The following is a 19,129-nucleotide window of genomic DNA, read 5'->3' as shown; positions in this document are numbered from 1 at the left end:
GCATCGGGAGCTCAGCCTGGTGCTGGACCTGCTGGAGGCAGGAGCGTGCAGAAGTGGAGAGCGTGGGCTTTGGCGTCACATGGGTCAGCATCTGAATCCCAGCCCTGCCACTTCCCAGTTCCCACAGCTCCCCAGCCCCAGTGTGCACATACCTGAAACAGGCAAAACACAGCTCCCTCCCTATGGGGTTGTAGGGCAGAAGATATCAGATGCTCATCCCAGTGCCTGCAGTGGGAACAGACAGGTGATGAACTAAAGAGGAGTAAGAGAGAAAGAGCAGGAGTCCCGAGCAAGCCACAGATTCACCGACCATCCAACCCGGGGTCAGTGAGCACCAGGGAGGGAGGCATCGGAAACTCCAGGGCCTCCAACCCGCGAACTGGAGAGTGGTGGCAACAAGAAGCGAGTTAGGAAAATCGGAAGAGAACCGAGTTTGGGAGGAGGAGGTCGGACAGTCTGTCCTTGGGCATGTGGAGTGCCTGACCAGGGTTCCCCCACAGAGAGGGTCATCTAAAGAGAGCTGCCCAGCAGACAGTGGAGAAGGTGGGCCTGGGACAGGGGAGAAACCTGAAGCTTAGCTGTATGGATTCTGGAGTCATCCATGTCAGTGCGACCACTGCAGAGGCGAGGGGAGGGAGGAGCTGGAGCCAGCAGAGGAGGAGTCACCTGGGGAGCAGATGAGGCAGAAGGACCAGGGGCGCCTGCAGCCCAGGCATCACTGGGGGTGCGTCAAGAAAGCTGGCGAGGCCTGAGCCCAGTTTCCACAGAGCAGGGGAGAGGCCAAGGGCTGACGAGATGGGAGCAGCAGGAGGGGGCTGCTGTGTGTGACTTCGGTAGGATTCAGAGAAATGAGCAGCAGCTCCCGGGAGGAAAGGCGAGCCACGGGGAGCATAAGCCCTAGAACTGAGATGCGAAGCCAGGAGCTCTGGCTCCAACGCGCATGGCCAGTTTGAAGGAGAGTGAGTGTTTCTAGAGGTGGGAAGGGAGGACGCTGAGGCAGGGCTCCAGGGAGGGAGGGAGGGGAGGGCAAAGATGGAGAAAGGGCCGTGAAGCTAAGACCTGAGGCCATGCGACCTCCCCCTCTGCTGCGACCTCCGCCTCTGCTGAGGCAGGAACAGGCCGCGTGCTGAGAGGGAGCCCATGTGGAGCGATTTGGGAGCTCGAGGAGAGCAGACGAGGTTTGCAACCGTCAGTGAGGAGACTGGGATGAGAGATGATGGAGACAAACACGGGGAATGCCAAGCAGTGGCTGAGGTCAAAGGGCATGGATTTAAAAGACATCCCGCAGTCCCAAGGCGGGATCAGAGAAACGGACAGTAAAGTTAGTCTAGGACTGTGGGTTACAAAAGCAAAAGGTGTTAAGAGGGGAGACTGCAGGGTGCAGGGGAAGACACGTGGCGCGAGGGGAGGGGAATGTCAACGCCTTGTCATCCATCCCGGCAAGGCAAGTAGCACACTGTGCTGTCACTGAGCCCTGCTGACCGGCCACCCCACCCCAGACGCCCTGAGCACAAGGGCGTGAAAACACCCCGCCACTCACCCCAAAATAAGTCTGCTTGGTTAAACAGCCAAGCCCACGATGACGCTGGCCAAGACCATGGTGGCCATGGAGCACGTGAAATGTGGCCAGTCTGAAGTGAAACCTGCTGTCAGGGAAAATGCACACTGGATTTCGGAGACTTAGTATGAAAAAAAGAAAGTAAAATATCTCAATTTTTTTTTTTGGTATGATTACATGTTGAAATGATAAAATTTGGGGTATATTGGGTTAAATAAAAATGTCTTCCAAATTAATTTCACCTTGTCTTTTTATTTCATTTAATGTGCTACCAGAACATTTAAAACGTGACTCGCATTATATTTCTAGGCAAGAGCTGGTCCATGAGGCAACTGTGACATGAAACGTGGGCTGAATGATCGGGCTAGGCCAGGATGCCTGCTCAAGCCCCCGTGAGCGTACGCCCACAGCCCTCCCAGCGCTTCTCTGAGAGAACAGGAAACAGAACTGGGGAGTTCTGAATTGCTGGATGTAGGAACAGAGGGCTAGGGATGCGAGCTGAATTAGGATGCGGGGATGTTATGGTGGGCCACTTCCCTGGGGCACAAAAAGGGCCAAACCGCCAACGTGAGGCCAAATGCTGGAGAAACCACAAACCACTGGCGAGGACAAAGGCCAGCTTCCTTTGCCATCCCAGCTCTGCGCCAGGCCATCCTCAGCCTCCCAGCTCCCGTCCGCCCCTCCTATGACCTTGGGTGCCCTCCAACCCTGGCCACGCATCTGCTCCCACCAGTCTCGCAACACGAGACGCCCAACAGCCTCACGAATTCCAGAAAGGTTTTCCCGGCTGGCCTGGGCGAGGGGCCCTCAGGTAGCCCCGCTTTCAGGAGCCTCCTGCCCACAGTTAGAAAGAGGCACCGTGATACAGCACAACTAGCACAGCCCACAGGCCAGGAAACCCAGACCCGTCCAATGTTTGCTGTGTGAGTGTGAGTCGTATCACAACTTCTCTGCTTCACTTGTCAATAATAACACTGACCTAAATCTACTGACTTGTCGGGGTCCAGGGGGAGAGCGGCGTGAGAGGCTTTGTCAGGCATGTCACACAAATGACAGGGAAGCCGTCATCCTGAGCGGAAGGGGCGGGAGCGAGGGAAGGGGGAGCAGGAGGGGAGGCAGCGTGCACAGATGAGGGTGAAGCCCTGTACTGAGAGGGCCCCCCGGAGGGCAGGCCCAGGTCGTGGCCTCCTGTCAGACACGCCTCCTGTCCACACCTGGCCTCAGGAATCGTCCTGCAGCTGAGTAAACGCAAGAGAGTCCAAAGAAAACCTCAACAAAACCTAAACGCATCCGTCAGTGGACCGCTGGCAATCTCAGCGTTACTCAGCACCGAAACGAGGGTTCCAAATTCCACTGTGAAAAAAGGTCTAATTCACCCCAGATCCGCTCCTCCCACTCCTCTCCCAAGGGGTGAAGGGTGGAGAACGAGGAATCCCAAGAATGGAGGATGTGAGCAGGGCTGGCTGCCTCTGAAGGCAGATGGGCTGTGCTGAGCACATCTGCATTTGTTTAACCCTCATCCTAAGCTTGGAGGGGAGGAATGACTACCCCATTCTACAGCGGGGAACCGAGGCTGGAGGGGACAGCATTAACGACGAGCTCCCCCCACCCAGCAGTGTCTTCCACCGTGGGCTTAGAGGGGACGTATGGCCTGAGATGTGTTCAAGACAGAGCAGTAGGAGGGAGCCAGAGCAGACCTGTGTGCACAACCTCACTTTGATAAACATTTTCTATCTGGATACATATATGTGGATACATATCTAGATCTATGTAAGGATACAGTTACAGCTCCTAGAGGCATATACACTCCAAGCTGTCCCCAACGCCCTCGCCGCCAATTTTTGACAGTTTGGAGTTTTCTCCTTTTTATGTTTCTATATTAATTTAATTTTATTTATTTTTTTCTTTTTTGAGGAAAATTATCCCTGAGCTAACTGCTACCAATCCTCCTCTTTTTGCTGAGGAAGACTGGCCCTGAGCTAACGTCCGTGCCCATCTTCCTCTACTTGATATGTGGGACGCCTGCCACAGCATGGCTTGATGAGCGGTGCCATGTCCGCACCCGGGATCCAAACTGGTGAACCCCAGGCTATGGAAGCAGAACATGCAAACTTAACCGCTGCGCCACCAGGCGAGCCCCTCTATATTATTTTAAATGTTTGCTACTAACTAGTATGATTTTTAAAATATTTTTTTAATAAAAAATTTCCCAGTGGGGTTTCAAATTGTAAAGACCACCTGCTCACACATACAAACACACACACTCTAAAAATTATTCAAAAAATGGAAACAATTTCTCTTTTCCATTAGTTTCCTTATGAATTAAAAAAAAAAACATACACACGTTTCACCTTGTCCTTCAAGGGGCCCATTTTTTAAGCTTAAAGGGCAATAACGTGAGGTGTGAACCGTCTTACAATGCAGCAAGTATTTGTTGGGGACAGGTGTTCAGTGTTCTTCCCCATAGAGATGCCAGACGCCGAGGTGGAGGGGAGCGGGCAGAGGACTGGCCAGAGGCTGACATCCCTCTTTGCAGGTGTCCCCTCCCACCCCCCTTCACTTCCTAGAGTCCGCTTCCCACGCCGTCCTGCCCGGAGCCTCCCAGTTTCCCCTCCTCACTGCTTCTCCACAAGGACAATGTTCCGCGGGGAGCAGTAAAACTCCCTGCCTAATCTGATGAAGGGATGACAGTGTTAACGTTTAGAATTTTCTTTCTCCCCCCTAATGCATTAGCATTTTCTAGGAGCTTTCTGAACACACTGCAGTAACTCGAGAGTGACTGGAATGGTGGAGGTTCAGGCAAGCTACCTGGCCAGCGGGAGATGCAGCCTGCAGCTGGAGGCGGCAGTGGCCGCCTGAATGCCCAGCACTCACCTCCCGGCCAGCTGTTGCCACGTGGGGATGAAGTCAAGGCTCGTGTTGCCAGACCTGATTTCTTTCAAAAGAAGCCAGGAATGTGGATTTATGTAAAATCTGATTTTTAAATGTTGATTTAATTCTTCTCTCTCTTTTTTAACCTGTGCAGGTCAAACAAAACCTCCATGGGAACCAAATGCCGCCCAGATGCCCACCAGTGAGGCACTGAAGTGGTCTCAGCTCACCTTTCTAGCCTCGTCTCCACGCCCCTGCCCTCACAGAGGCAGCCTCCACACTGCACCCAGCCCCCCGAACCCGGCCCAGTGCCTGGGCGCCTCATGCCTTTGCTCACACCATACAAACCCGCAGATGGCCTTTCCTGTCTTCTCTACCAGAGTCTTCCCATCCACCAGCTCCTCCTGATCCTCAATACGAATCTCAACTAACACTGCCCACCCTCTGAGGTTCTCTTCAAAAGCTACTTCCCGCCATTGTATTTCCACTGATTCCAGCATTTCTCACATCTGGCTCTCATTGCCATGACTTCCACATGTTTAAATCTTTCTGGTAGATCATAAATTGGAAAAAAGGAAGCGAGGATTTTTTCTGTGCCAGCTGTGACTTTGGTAGTATTAGCCTCATTTTACAGCAGAGAAAACTAAAACCCAGTGGACAAGTGACCTGCTTGATCCTCCGGCTAACAGCACAGCCTTGCATGGCCCCAGACCTCCTTCACACGTGCCGGGTCCCTCCTCCTTCCTTCTCCATCTGGCAACTGCCACAGCTTTCCCCACCAGCACCTTCCCCTTCTCCAGACACCAGTGAGGGCTGGCCCCCTCTCCTAATTCCGCGCTCCCAGGGCACCCGGTAAGAACGTCTCAGAGCATCCCTCCAACTGTCTTGTAATGAGCTATCTGATTCTCCATCTCCTCTGTTGACTGCAAGCTCCTCGCCCTGCACAGTCGCTGGCCCAGAGTTAAGGGATCAGTCAGTATTTCCTGGATGGCAGGAAGGAAGAAGGGAAGGAACGATGGAAGGAGGGAAGAAAGAGGGAAGGAAGGAAGAAAGGACGGTGACAGCCCGCAGGCAATGAACAGACATGAGGTGTATGGAACCACATGGCTCCAAGCCCCACGTCTGGGCTGGAACTGATGCTGGCTCCTTTGTGCTCCAGGCCCAAAGCAGATCGTTGGGAAGCTTCCAGCTGCACCCCCTTCTCCCCGCCCTGTTGCCCGCCACTGAGTTGGGCAGGCAGGTGGCAGGGTGCTGCTTGGCTTGGGGCCCCAGGAACAGCATCCACCCCCACTCTTTGCTCCTGGTCTCTGGTCCTCGGGAAGGTGGTTACCTGCATCAGGCAGGCTTAACTTCAGTTATGATAGATGACGGTGGGGGAGCCCTCCCCAGAGGCTGGCAGGAGCTCGCAGGAGGCCAGAGCAGGAGAAGGGCTGACAAGGGCTCTCGCTGCCCAAGGCAGTCTGGGGGGAGGGGAGCACCCTCTTCCAGGGACCCCTGGAAGTGAGGCTCTCTGCTCTGCCGGTTGCCAGAAAACTCCTATGATGCTGCCCCCACGCAGCCACCCACCCCATTCACAGGCCAGGAGGCTGGGCCAGGCTGCTCCTGATCCTGGACCCTCTGCCCTGCCCAGGCCCCAGAGAACCATCCTGGTCTCAGGAGAAACCACAGAGAATCCAGCCGGGTGCACGTTCTCAAAATCCCAAGTGCCCCCTCAAAGGAGCAATTTACAACCCCCGCCGACACCCCGTGAGATGAAAAGCGTGGGGGGACGTCTGGCCTCCTCCACCCCACTCTCCAAGACACACCAGGGGCGGGAGGTGGGGGGGCCCCTAGGAGACCGCTCCTCCAGGGACTTCAGAACCTCAGAGAGCTTGCCGAGAGGGCGGCAGGTCTGGGCAAAGGCCTCGGAGGGGCAGGGTCCCCCTCATTTCCCTTTCTCCTCCCTCCCTGCTCCCCATCTCCTCCCTGGGGACCCACCCAGAACCTCCCCCCGCCCCAGGGGCTGCCAGTCCTCACCCCAGAATAACTCAGCACCACGGGCTCTCAGCGGGAGCCCTGGGCTGGCATCCGCGGGCACTTCAGCTGGGCCTACGCCCAACAAACCAGCAAGGGAGGAGCTTTCCCCTGTTTCAAAGGCAAGAAAATGAAGTTCGAAAGCATTTTATAACTAGAAAGGGAAAAAATCTTAAAACGAAAGGAGACCACTTTACCTAAATAAACGAAATACTTAAAAACACTGTTAGGAACCAAGACTTCAGCTGGAGAACTAACCAAATAATCCTACCACCTTAGAAAGAAAAAGCAAGCTAATTTTATTGACTGCTCATTATGTGCACTTTCCATTTCATCCCCTGGGTAACCCCCACATACCCTCCTACTATCCCCATTCTACAGACAAGAAACTAAGGGACAGAGAGGTGACACAACTTAACCAAAGCCGGGCCACTGCCCTCTCCACAGGGCCATGGTGCTGGTGGGTTAACAGCTTCCCCACGGGGTAACATATTTGCCTTTTAACAATAGCTCTCTGGAGAGGACAAAGTAATCCAAAGGAATGACTCCAATGCGGGGAATTTCAGGCCTCAGCTCTGCCAGTGGGCAGGGTCCTCAGGACAAGAGGCTCTGGCACCACCGGGCATCCCCGAAGGCGGCCGCCCACGGCCTGGCTAACACGGGGCTCCATTCAGCAGCTGGCAAAGCAGAGGGCTTGGGGGTAGAACGAGGGAGAAGAAGATCAGATCAGGGAAGGCCAGCCCTGAGGCAGGCACAAGAGTGGAGCAAGTAAGTGACCACAGAAGAAGTGACCTCAGGTGCCCCACACACGTCCCCTCGCCCCAAACACCAGCCTGCTTAACGGTGGGGAAGAGACACCTTCAGCGTTAGTGTCAGGGCCACGTGGCGTGCTGGCGCAAGAGGCCGGGTTTTCGCTCCAGCTCAGTCACTCACTACCCGTGCACCTGCCCTCACTGGTCCTCAGCGTCCTCATCTGTAACAGAGGGGTGCTCTAGGTAACCAGAGAGGTTTCCTAGCAACAAGCTCTAGGTGATGGGACCCAGAACAGGTGCTAAGAATGGACAACAGGCAAAAGGGATGGAAGGACCTGGTTCATTTGCTTTTACCAAGATTCTGCTGGACAGAGCTCCATGCCAGATGCAGCAGGAGGCACAGGGAGGGGAGAGGGAGCTCACATCCAAAGGGGACGCCCCACGAGTAAGGCTTGTGAGCTCCACTGAGGCCAGACCCGGCAGCTCCAGGGAGTGACCCCTGCTGCCCATGGGCAGGTATGAGGGGCTCAGAGAAGCCCCCCAAGAGGAGCCCATGGGTGAAGAAGACAGGACGAGGAGCCAGTGTGAGCAGAGAGCAGAGGCACTGAGGTGGAAAGGGTGGGAAGGCTGTGGATGCCCAGTAAGCACTCCCTGACCGAGACAGAGTGGCCACCACAGTTTTCCCGGACTCTGTGGTCATCTGTCCTGGTGTTTAAGAGCCCAGGGTGCCAGAACCAGCAGACCTGGGCTGAGCTCCTGGCTCCACCACTTAATACTCTGTGACCCAGAGCGAGCATTCCACCTCTTAGAGCCTCACTTTACCCGCCTACACAATGGGAATAGTAACACTCAGGCCTCATCACGTCGCTGGTAGAGATTAAATGATGGCTCTATTGAAAGGGCCGGGCAGAGCTGGAACAGGCTACATGTTCAGTAAAAGGCAGCAAAAACCAACTGCTACTCTGATGTTGCTCCAGTAGGCTCTCCTCTCTCCAGCCTCCTCCTCGCAGTCAGCATCTGGCTGGTCCCCCCACATCCTCCCTGACTCCCCCCTCTCCCGCCTCCCTCTGCCTCCTCCACATTCCCGCGTTTCAGAACACACTTCAAGGTACTCCTCCTCCTTCCTAGGATCCTAGCTCGCATCTGATCAGCCGAGTCTCCCACCAGCCTACACAAGCTCCTTAACCACTCAGGCACACACACACGTCCCCCATGCGGTTGTTTCAATGGACTGGTTTGCATGGACTGAGCCTGCTGGTCTGTGGGCTGATAGGAATTACCTACCCAGTCGCCCATGTGTGCCTGTAATTTGTAAATTAACCTCTGGAAATACATCAAACTTTCTACCCAAACCACAAATTATGTGCTCTTGCAAATTTGCCAAACTATTAAATGGAATTTACTGCTGCTTGAGGATGTCCTGCACTAATTAGGCGGAGATGGACGGTATATGAAAGATCAGGGGACGGAAGTTGGGAATCAGAACCAAAGCTCAGGGACTTCCTGTCGGCGGGTCTTAACCCTTTTGTACCATGGACCCCTTCAGCAGACTGACGAAGCCTATGGACCCTTTCTCAGAACGTTTAAAATATATAAGGTAAAATGCACAGCTTGACTATGAAGAAAACATTGCAGTGAAAAATAATTACTAAAATTTTTAAAATGCATGTGCAATATAGTAATGAGTGTCCTCTATTAACGCGTGAAACAATGAGCTCTTGCAGCCCTGTAACAATTGCGGCAATCCCAGAGCTGCGAGGGCACGAGTCACAGCTAAGGTATCAGAGCAGCTGAACTGCGACATGCAAGTGTCTGTGACCTCTACTGGTGGCGATGTCACAGGAACTGCGAATCCACCGGTTCGTGCCTCCATTCATAATCGAAGAAAATGCTTAACAAAGATGCTGTCTTCCCCCCTAAGTTCACAGACTCCTCTGAAGTCGGCACACGGGCCCCTCAGGGCTGTTACCCCAAGTGAAGGGTCCCTATGAGGTCCGTGCACTCAGCACGTGTGCGCACCGGGTGGATTCCTGAGTTCAGCTGGCCTCCATCTCCCTCTGGAGGAATCTCCACCCACAGCCCTTCCTGCCCTAACAGGTCAAGCTCTGTACCTATGACCCCTCTGCCCTCCCCTCCCATCTGACCGGCCAGGGAGGACGCCCACCTCAGCAGCCACCCAGGCCCAGGCTGACCAGGGACCAGCAGGGACACGGCCTGGAGAGAAACCTCAGCTTCCAGGGACCCGAGCTCAGACAGCAGGATCCTCTGGAACTTGAACTAAGTGACGTAGGAGAGGTTTGTGTGACAGCAGGATGAGGCGTGGGGCGGGCAGTGCTGAGCTGAGCCGCGGGCGCTCACAGTGAAGACAGTGACCGACTGCACCAGCGGGACAGCCTCAGCTTCAGAACCCTCTGCACCACCTCCAGTCTGCCTGGCCCGCTTCCGGCCCGTGTGTAGACACCATCGCTGCGTCTGTGGCTCCTCCCTCTTCATTAAAACCAGCTTCAGCGCATCTGCTTTCCGTAGCAGAGGAGCCTAAGTTGGTACAGACGAGGAAGCTGACGTTGAGGACACTTGAGCCATCTGCTCGCGCTCAAGGGGCTGGTACAGGGCAAAGCCGTCGCCCGCTCTGACCCGCTTCCTTCTTCTGAGGAGCAGAGGGCTTTATTTATTTATTTATTTAAAATCACACAAATGATACATGAAAACGATCTCTTAAAGAACTCAAGTGTTGCTGACAAAACGCCCCCTCCCACACAGTCAGTACTGTACCTCCTAGATGTAGACCTTGACCACACCGGGTTGCATTCAGCCACCACCCAACTCGACATTCCTGTCCCTTAGACCCTTCCCCAAGCCCAGGACGGCCACACTTTCCCAGGCGGAGGGCGGGGGTGGGAAGCCCCTCAATGAGCTCCGCCAGCACCTGGAAGCACTCAGCCCTGGTGACCTGCTGGGAAAATCAAAACCAACTTCACTGAAAGTGTCTGGGCTTCTGGGCAGAAACCAGCTGTGCCGGGAACCGGCACCCGTCCTGCTCTTTCATCTTTGCACGGAGCGAATTCTCCCCACTGCCATATGCCTCTGCCCTCCATCACCTGATGCCAGAGCAACAAACTGGAAAGACCCGGCAAAGGGGGCTGCTGACACAGGATCCTTCCATGCAGCGACAGCACAGCCACATTCCAATAATATACATCCGACCTCTACGTTTTATTTACTTTTGGGGAAAAAAATGGGGAGGGGGATGGGCCTTGGGATTTATGTTTTCTCCCAAGATGCCTGTGTCCCCAGAAAGCTCTGTGAAGGGCAGGGCCCAGGACCTAAGGCCCCAGCCAGACAGGGAGGCGTTCCTTCTAAAAACAGACTCTCTCGCTTGGAGAAGGACGGCTCAGCCAGCTCCTCCAGACACCAGCGATGTATAGCTGCTTGCGTATCACGCTAACCATATCCTTGAGATTTGGGGGCAGCGTTTGTTTATCCTGGAAACTGCGACAGGCCTATTTTTAGCGGGACGGCCCCCCTTCCTTCCTTCAATCCTACTTTGAAATATTATCCATGTAGACTGGAAACTCTTCCCAGAAAGGCCTCTTAGTCTAAACTCAGGGTCTGGGAGGTTAGCATTCTGAGGCATGGGGAGGGTGGGGTCCGGTTCTAAACCACACAGCTGGTGAGCAGCAGATCCAGGCTCCAATCCCGGGATGCCACGGCCTCCCAGCCCGCACCTCTCCCCCGACGCCTGACTACAGAACGGCGCGAGGCTGGCCGTCTGCTCCAGAGACAGAGCTCCCTCAACCCCAGTTTCATCACGTGTTAGTTTCACAACCCTAGGGAAGTCACTTAGCCTCCCTGAGCCTCATCGACACATCTGGGATTACGACTGTAACATCTCGAGGATTAAACATGCCAGGGCTTGACCCACATGGACTGTCATTATGCAGCACTGCTCTGGTTCCACATACAGAGTGCAGTGGATCTGCCATCAGAAATGAGATAACCAGATCAGTATAACTGCCCAGAGAGAGGCAAGAAACCAAGAAAAGATGGTTATCAGACCCAACTGACAGTTAAGAAAATTCAGAGAGGACATAACTTGCACGCGATCAGAGTTTGAAAAGGGAACGCGTCCTCGGCATTAGCACACCTTCCAAGGTACGGCTGAATTAGGAGGAGACGGACGTCTTCCCTCCCCCGCAGAGCAGAACCAGACATCACCACTCCCCCCCGGACCCCTCCTTATAAACTGGAACCAGCACACCGCCTGGTACAGAGCAGAGACTCAACGCAGTTTGATGAATGAATGAACTGCTGTGTGAAAGGAGAGGCTGATCTGCAGACAGGAAGGCCCAGCAGCCGGAAGTAGGTGTCTTGTTGCAGAAAGGGGGAAGCAGGCAGGCACAGGTCCGGAGTCAGCAGGCAAGACCCCCTTCTCTTCCTTCATTCCCACAGCCTGCTCTGTGGCGAAGACGCCTTTGACAAGGCCAAGAGCTGGGCCCTGGTCTCAACAGTCGGGTCCAGAGTGTTTCCAAGTCCGGCCCACGTGGCTCAGTCCAGGGCCCAGAATATAAGTGCAAAGTGCACGTGACGCTCCTCCAGCTGAAACAGATGTCACAACACTGCAGGCCAGGGAGATGGCCCATCCGTCTTCCTAACTGTCAGCTCTGCCCATAATAGATTTTTCTCCCTGTCACACCTCAGGCTGCTACTGAACTGAAGCAAAACCAAGATATCCATCTTCCCGCCCTGAGCAGTGGCCTTCACAGGTGCTAGGGACAAAAGGAGGCTACTTGGTTAAAAGAAGCAGAGGGAGCTGGAAGGAGCCCTGGACGGAGAGTCGGGAGCTCGGGGCGATTGGGCGGAGGGTCCACGCTCGCAACCAGCTGTCGGTGCCTAGGCAGCCGCTGTACCTCACTGGGCCTCTGTTCCCTGTAAAATTAAAGCTCAAAGTTCTGGAAATGGGGTCAACGTCGAAGGCAGGGCTGTGAATCATGAGATATCGTGTGCAAGATATTTTAGGTCACATGCATTTGGAGGAGAGCATCCATAATTTTCATCAGAATCTTAAAGATATGTGTAACCCAAGAAAAAAGCTAAGAAATACCAGACTAGACGGTTTTCACGCAACAAGCACTGATGGGCCACCCTCTGCGTGTCCCTCTCTGTGCTGGGTACTCGAGACACCACAGGACAGGAGCGCCCTGCTCAAGACGAGAGCGGCTGATGCTCACGGGGGCAGAGGCATGTCCCAACTTGGGAAACACAGAGAAGGCAGCATGTGACTCTGGTCAGGAAAGGTCTTGGGGAGGACCTCACGTTAACGCTGGAGCTGGAAGCTGGGTGCGCGTCCCCTGGGTGAACAAGGACAAAGGGCACTTCAGACGAAGGGCAGCAGTGTTCCAGGAACTGCCCGAGGGCCACCGTGAGTAGAGCATGAGGGTGCTCGCCGAGGGGGCAGGCTGGGGGAGACAGCAGGGTGCTGGAAACCAGTACCAGGCTGCAGAGGTGGGCCAGGCCAGATAAGGAAATGCCATGGGAGCCCCCTAAGGAATTTTACACCGTGGCCAAGCAGTTCCTTCTAGTTTTAAAGTCTAGGATGAGCCGCCACTCCCAGCACAGGTTTCCTGAATGCTGGGCAGAGGCCTTGGTCAGCTGAGAGCTCAGTGGGCAACACGCAACAACTGGAGGAAAGAACCACTGCCTTGATACCCTGAGCAGGCGTGGGCCATCCGACCCAGGTGCAGGCAGTCACTGCACGCGGAGGGTGAGTCCCGCACCTGCCTGACAGTCTCTCCCTCTCTCACCCTGCACTGTGACCCAGTGAGGGCAACTCCAACTGCCCATCATCACGGCTGAGAGAGGAAGGCACTGACTGGCCCAAGCGATGGGATGCAGAAGTAAGGGCATGCCCAGCTGGGCCCCTGCTGGTCACTTGGTCAACAGTCTTTCAGTTCCTCTAATGGACTCTACTGCCCGCCTCAGGGCCCTCTCACATGCTGTTCCTTCTGCCCAGAAGGCTCTTTCCACCCTCTTCAACTACTAGCCCTCTGATGGAGCGACTGCCGTACCTATCACAGGTTCTCAGCACACCTTATCCTCTCCTTTCCAAGAATCCAGCACTGCTCGGAATCCTACATTTATTCGAGTGATTTGTCGGTCGTGGCCACTGGTCTGCGAACTCCGTGAGGCCAGACAGTGCCAGTTTTGTTCCTTTCTGTATCTCACAACCTAGCAGGATGCCTGGCACGGAGACAGTGTTTATTGATTGAATGAGAGCCTGGTCTGGACCCTGAGCCATTCCCCCAAACTCACTGCCGCTAACAGTCCCCATACTTCACACCATGGTCCAGGGTGGAGTTTGGACAGGGCAGGAGGGCTGGACTTGGGAAGGCAGTATGGGAGTGGACTCTGCTTCCACTCGACGTGTGGCGCCCTGCTCCCCTGCCTCACGTCCTGAGAGGCTCTGAGGAATCGCCCTCCATTCACCCAGGGGATTGGGTTTAATTCAAGAGGCTTTCTCCACAGGCCGCAACCTGGTCACTGGCTGCATCTCACCCTCCCCTGACCCGACTTGGCCAGTAAGACTTTACCCAGGCTTCAGGGGGTCATCCTCATGAAAGGGTGGACTCTTCTCTGTCTCCTGGAAAACGACACCTCCTGGCCCTCCAGGCCTGCACCCCAGGGCACTTGGGACCTAAAACCGCAGGTTCCCGCAGGCCTGGTGGATGCCCAGGGCAAGCACACATTCAAACCTGGTGTCAGGGCCCCGGGCTCGACTTTCCAACTGCCACGCTAAGTAAGTGGCCACTCTGCAGGGACAAAGTATTTGGGGTCAAAGGTTTGACCTTAAGGGAGAGATGAGAGGGAGGGAATCGCACCCAGCGGCGCGGAGGCTCGGCAAAGGCGCCCTGGGCGGCCGGCGCACCCGCCCCGAGGCCGCCCCACTGCCTCCAGCCAAGGTTGCGGCCCGACGGGAGCGCCGGAAAGTTCAGCCAGGGGCCGAGAGGCACCGGGGGGGAAACCGGAGGAAACCGGGGACCGGCTTTTGCGAAAGGAGGGAGACGAAGAGCTCGAGTCCAGGCAGTCCTGGGAGCCGGCGGCAGGGCGCCCAGGCCCGCAAGCCGCATGCGGGACCGCAGCGCCCGGCTCGGCAGCGCTGGGCGGGGGCTGCACCACCGGAGCCGCAGGGGCCACGCGGGCTCCCCTCCCCTCCCCATCGTCCTCCCCTCCCCTCCGGCTCCCCTCCCAGCACCGGGGCGCCGGCCGCGGCGGAAGGGGAGCGGCGCCCACCTTTGGGCAGCCCGCGCAGGCCGGCAGCCCCCTCCCCGCGCTCGCGGCCCCCGGGCGGGGCGCCAGGGCGGCCGCAGCCGCTGCCTTGTTGGAGCCGGGACGCGGCCCGGGAAGGGGCGAGGCGGGCGGCGGAGGTGCAGAAGAGTGGCCGCGCGCCGGGGCCAAGAGCGGGTGGCGCAGGCCGGGTGCCGCGCGGCGAGGGTCGCAGGCGCCTTACCTCGGCGAGCCACGGGGGTGGCGGGGCGGGCGCGCAGCGGCTTCGGGGCGCACGCAGCCTCCGGGGGCACGAGCCGCGTCCCGGGCGCGCACACTCGGCGTCTGGGGCGCGCACACCCTCGGGCGCCCTCTCGCCGGCCGCTCGGCCTTGGCCCGGGGCGCACAGCCTTGGAGGCGGGACGGGGGCGCACCCTCGGGGCGCACAGCCTTGGGGCGCACACCCGGAGCTTCGCGCGGCGCCACCGCTGCCCACACCCCGAGTCCCCGCCTTCGCTCGCGGGAAAGAGTCCTGACGCGGCGCGGCTCGCCGTGTAGGAAGGGGCAGCCTTGCGAAACCGAGGGGAGGGTCTTAGCCCTGATAAACTCAAAGAGCCCTGGGATACAGTTTGACAGAAACGCTTGAAAAGAGACCCGAAAACTCCTAACCTGTGTATAGCGCTTTTCAGATTTCCAGAGCGCTTCCACATGCGTTTATCGTGCTGGAGAGTTAGTTAGGAGGGGCGTTTCTAGCCTCCTCTCATGGTGGGGGCATTTCTATCCACCACACACGGTAATGAGCCGCCCGCGTCCGACTGGAACCCAGTCCCTGGGACGGAATCCGAGCGCAGCAGGCGGTACGCAATCAGCAGATGTGGGCGAGTGAGGGTGGGCGTGGATGTGGCCGAACTTTTCTCTTTCCTAAGTCATTTCTTTTCCCGTTTGCTTTCTTCCTTCACGGTGATTGCTTTGGCCACACTCAAGAATCCTGTCTTTCCCTTCACACCCCCACTTCCCACAACGCTCTTTATCAGTTGGAATGTTTGCATTTCAATCGCTAACCTTAAACGACCAGCTTACCAAGTGCCTTACACACGTTGTGCACCATAAATCCCAGAAAAAAGAGCTGCTACTACCCATCGTCCAGATGAGGACAAAGAGGCGTGGGAGGGGTAGGATGTGCGAGCCTGTAGGACTCGAACCCCAGCTCGACCCACCAGCACAGCTTTCAAAGGGCGCATTCGCTTCGGGTAAAACCTAACCAAAGAGGCTTCATTTGTGACCTTGAGACCCTGAAGGTGGAGATAACTTGGGGCAAGGGACACTTCTCAGATTTTCATTTTGATGGAAACGTGGTTATTATAACGATTTCGCTCCCACTTGGGCTCTACTAAAAGCAAATCAGTAGCCCTAAAGGAATAATAAATGGTGGCCGAGGCTTGGCCTCAGTGTTGGGAAACAATAGGGAGTGGTGCGGACTGTGGTGAGCTGGAGGGCAGCTTCGGGCTCCTGTCCTAGTGGGGGAGCTAATGCTATGCAGTTCTAGTCCGTTTTTGTCATTTCAGGGCAAGGAATTAATGTGGCCCGACCTTCCCATTTTTAAAGAGAAGCTGTAAATCCAGATATTTAAGTGAAGTCTCCCAATTTGTTAATAACTTGTTTTAAAAATGCTAAACACTTCATATATGTCAAGATTGTTCAAACCAAATGAAATGAGTTTATGGACCAGATCCAGCCCATGGAGCAGGGGTTTGTGTCCTGAGTTTGGGGTACCTCCCAATGCCCCTGTAGGAAACGCTGGTTCAGGAGGGTTCTGTGACTAGCTCAAGGTTGCACCAGCCAGCTGGTAGAGCTGGAACTGGAACCCAGGCATTCCGACTCCTGGTCCTGGCGCCTTTTCCTTCTGCATCCTCCAGCCTCATTAACAACCTGTGTCTGGGCATTGAGAGCCAAGTTAGACGTGGGGCTGGCACTGGGGTGTGGAGACATAGCACCTTTCCCCGGAAGATGGAGCAGGCGTGCCAGACTGCTGTCCTCGAAAGCTCAGCCTGATGACTCAGAGGAGCAGCTGTGTCTGGAGGGTACAGCTGAGTCAGAGGAAGCCAGCTCTGCACTGGGGCAGCCGGAGCTCCTGAACCCCAGATTAGGATATTGAGAAACAGGATGAAAAACGGACCAAGCAAATACACCCACTCCCAACCCCCCACAAAACCAGAAGCTACAGACACAGAGACGCCGGCCAGCGCATCGTGCACTTCTTCTGTCATAACAGGAGTCAGACTAGAGGGTGGACTCCTATGCGGTCCCGGGAAGAGAGAACTCCTTGCAGCAGCAGGTCCAGAATCTCAAGGGTGGGCATCTCCACTGCAAGACCCAGCCTGGGCCCTTCCAGCAGAGTGAGTCTGAAAAGCCGATTTAGAATGATGGGCACAGCACTGCTGGGCTAGAAGCTCTGTGATGGAAGGACTGAGAAGCAGGCAGAGGAGAGAGGGCCTCTTTGTCCCCACCCTCCGATGGAGGTTGGGGTGGGTATGGGAGGACCACCTACTGCGTAAGTGCGAGGCACCAACTGAGGCGAGCATCTTACATATATGATCTCCTCGGGACTCCTGGTACCACGTGTGAAGTGGCTGTTACTCTCCTGTCAAGGATGCTTACCCGAGGACACACAACTAGGAAATTGGGGAGGTGGGACTCGGGCTTGGGTCTTGGTGACTCCAAAGACAGCACCCTTCTAACTGAGGGCCTGGAAGGTGCACCCAGCACGGGGATGTGTCCCAAGACAGCCCTGCCCAGCTGAAAGCAGCATGGTCAGCTGACTCTTCCACAGGGAGGTCAGCTCCTGCAGGGTCTGCATCCGTCAGTGGTGTGTTGGTAGTGTTTAGCAACTGGCTCTCCGGGGGAAATGTGTGCACAGATACGATCAATGCTCATGATTCTCAGTAGTCCCATAAAGTGGCAGCAAACACTGAAATTGCTAGTATTGAGCCATTCTCCATGGGGAGACACCGGTTAGGTCCCTACAAGCCTCTGGGCTCATTTTTATCAACTGATCAATACATAACCTTGTTTTATGTTTTTGTTTAAAGACTACATACACACATATATATATACACTCACACACATTACATGTTCAATATATATTGTTGATTCATCAACATGGAACTGATGGCCGACAGTGCTGTGGCTCACGCCTGAATGAAGCTCATCTAACACCCAAATTCTCGGCAGAAGGCGCATCCGAGCCCTCTCGTGCTTGGGGACACCCTGCAGCACTGTGCACTTCAGCGCTGAGCTTTGGGGCTATTTTAAACAGCGAAATCACCTGCAAAAAGCACAAAAACACAAAAAAACTTCCACTAAATAGACCACAAGAAGGACACTTGTTTACAGCATAAGAGCTGAAACAAGAAGGCAGAGGGTCGCCTTGCTCAGCCCAGCTGGGAATGTGCATACCAGGTGACTCAAAATGGTCATCACTCAGCACAGGTCGGCGAATGACTGTGACCGTGCCGCGAGTATTGATCTGGGTTACAAATCAGAGTGAGCAAGTACGTGAATTCGCAAGTGCGGAATCCACAGCGTGAGGCTGTTCACATATGCATCCATGTGTGCTTCCCAGGCCTTCGTATCGGCAACCTATTCTTGCAGGTGTATCTCCCGTTATCCTGCAGCCAGACTGGACAGTTCGCCACTCTGCAAACACGTCCCATACGCATCTGGCTTTGTAACTACGCCTGGACTCTGCCTCCTCCACACCCCCCCACACCCATCCTCGCGTGTCTGAATCATTCTGCTGGGCAACCGTGCCTCCATGAAGGCCTTCCTGATGCCCCAGATGGTGGGATCTCTCCATCTCTGGGACCACCGTGGCATTTTGAAGCCTACGTCAGACACGGCTCATATTCTACCTTGATTACAAGGCAGCCTTAGTGAGCTTCAAAAACCACAGATCCGATTGTGAGCTCCCCTGCTTCAAACCCCTCAAAGCCATCCCCTTGCTCTTGGGATAAGCCTGGATTCCTGCGAGAAGGTTACAAGTCTAGCCCTTTCCCCCCTCGCGACTCTCACCTGCGTCCCCCTCGCCCTCTCTGCTTTGGCCCTGTGAGACTTCTCTGAGTTCCCCTGACACACTGGGTTCTCACCTGCCTAGAGCGTCTTCCTCTGCCTGGAATTGCCCCCTGCTACTTCTTTGTCTGGATAGTTAATACTCATCCCATGAGTCTCAGCTTAGATATCACTTCTGCGAGGACCCTGACCCCGGGACAAGTTGAGAGTTCCTGGTCTCGACTGCCGTAGCATCTCTTCTTTTCTTTCATGATACTCAGCACAATTCAAATGACGTGTTATTGCTCGTTTCTCCCACAAGATTGTAATTACGTGAAGAGAGTCCTATCTTGTTTGCGTATTTCAGCACCTCGATCGGAATCAGGCACATACAAATGCAAATCCTGGCTCTCAGTGAATGTTTTATGAATGAATAAATAACTAAACCTCCATTGTCTTGAGACCTATTGGAGAGCGATAGGGTAGCAGATAAATGAAATAATTATGGAGGTTTCAAGTTTTCTTTTACTTACTTGTGATGTTAAATTACTACTCTGTTGGTGTTTTATACTGCACACAATTCTAAACTCAAGAAGTCATCATTGTTATTAAGTTCAAAAGGAATGTG

At 55.1% G+C, this 19,129-nt stretch overlaps 1 protein-coding gene across 2 annotated transcripts in view; it reads right to left on the bottom strand.

Annotated features, from left to right (window-relative positions):
* KANK4 (KN motif and ankyrin repeat domains 4) overlaps positions 1–15,026 on the bottom strand; it is a 64,308-nt gene extending 49,282 nt beyond the window's left edge. For both annotated transcript variants that reach the window (XM_070269004.1, XM_070269006.1), the window contains exon 1: positions 14,699–15,026. The gene's annotated coding sequence lies outside the window, so the exon portion shown is untranslated. The remainder of the gene's footprint in view (positions 1–14,698) is intronic.
* Between the last annotated feature and the right edge of the window lie 4,103 nt (positions 15,027–19,129).

Source organism: Equus caballus, chromosome 5 (assembly GCF_041296265.1).
Source record: "Equus caballus isolate H_3958 breed thoroughbred chromosome 5, TB-T2T, whole genome shotgun sequence".
Classification (NCBI taxonomy): domain Eukaryota; kingdom Metazoa; phylum Chordata; class Mammalia; order Perissodactyla; family Equidae; genus Equus; species Equus caballus.
This window is presented reverse-complemented; position numbering and strand designations above follow the sequence as displayed.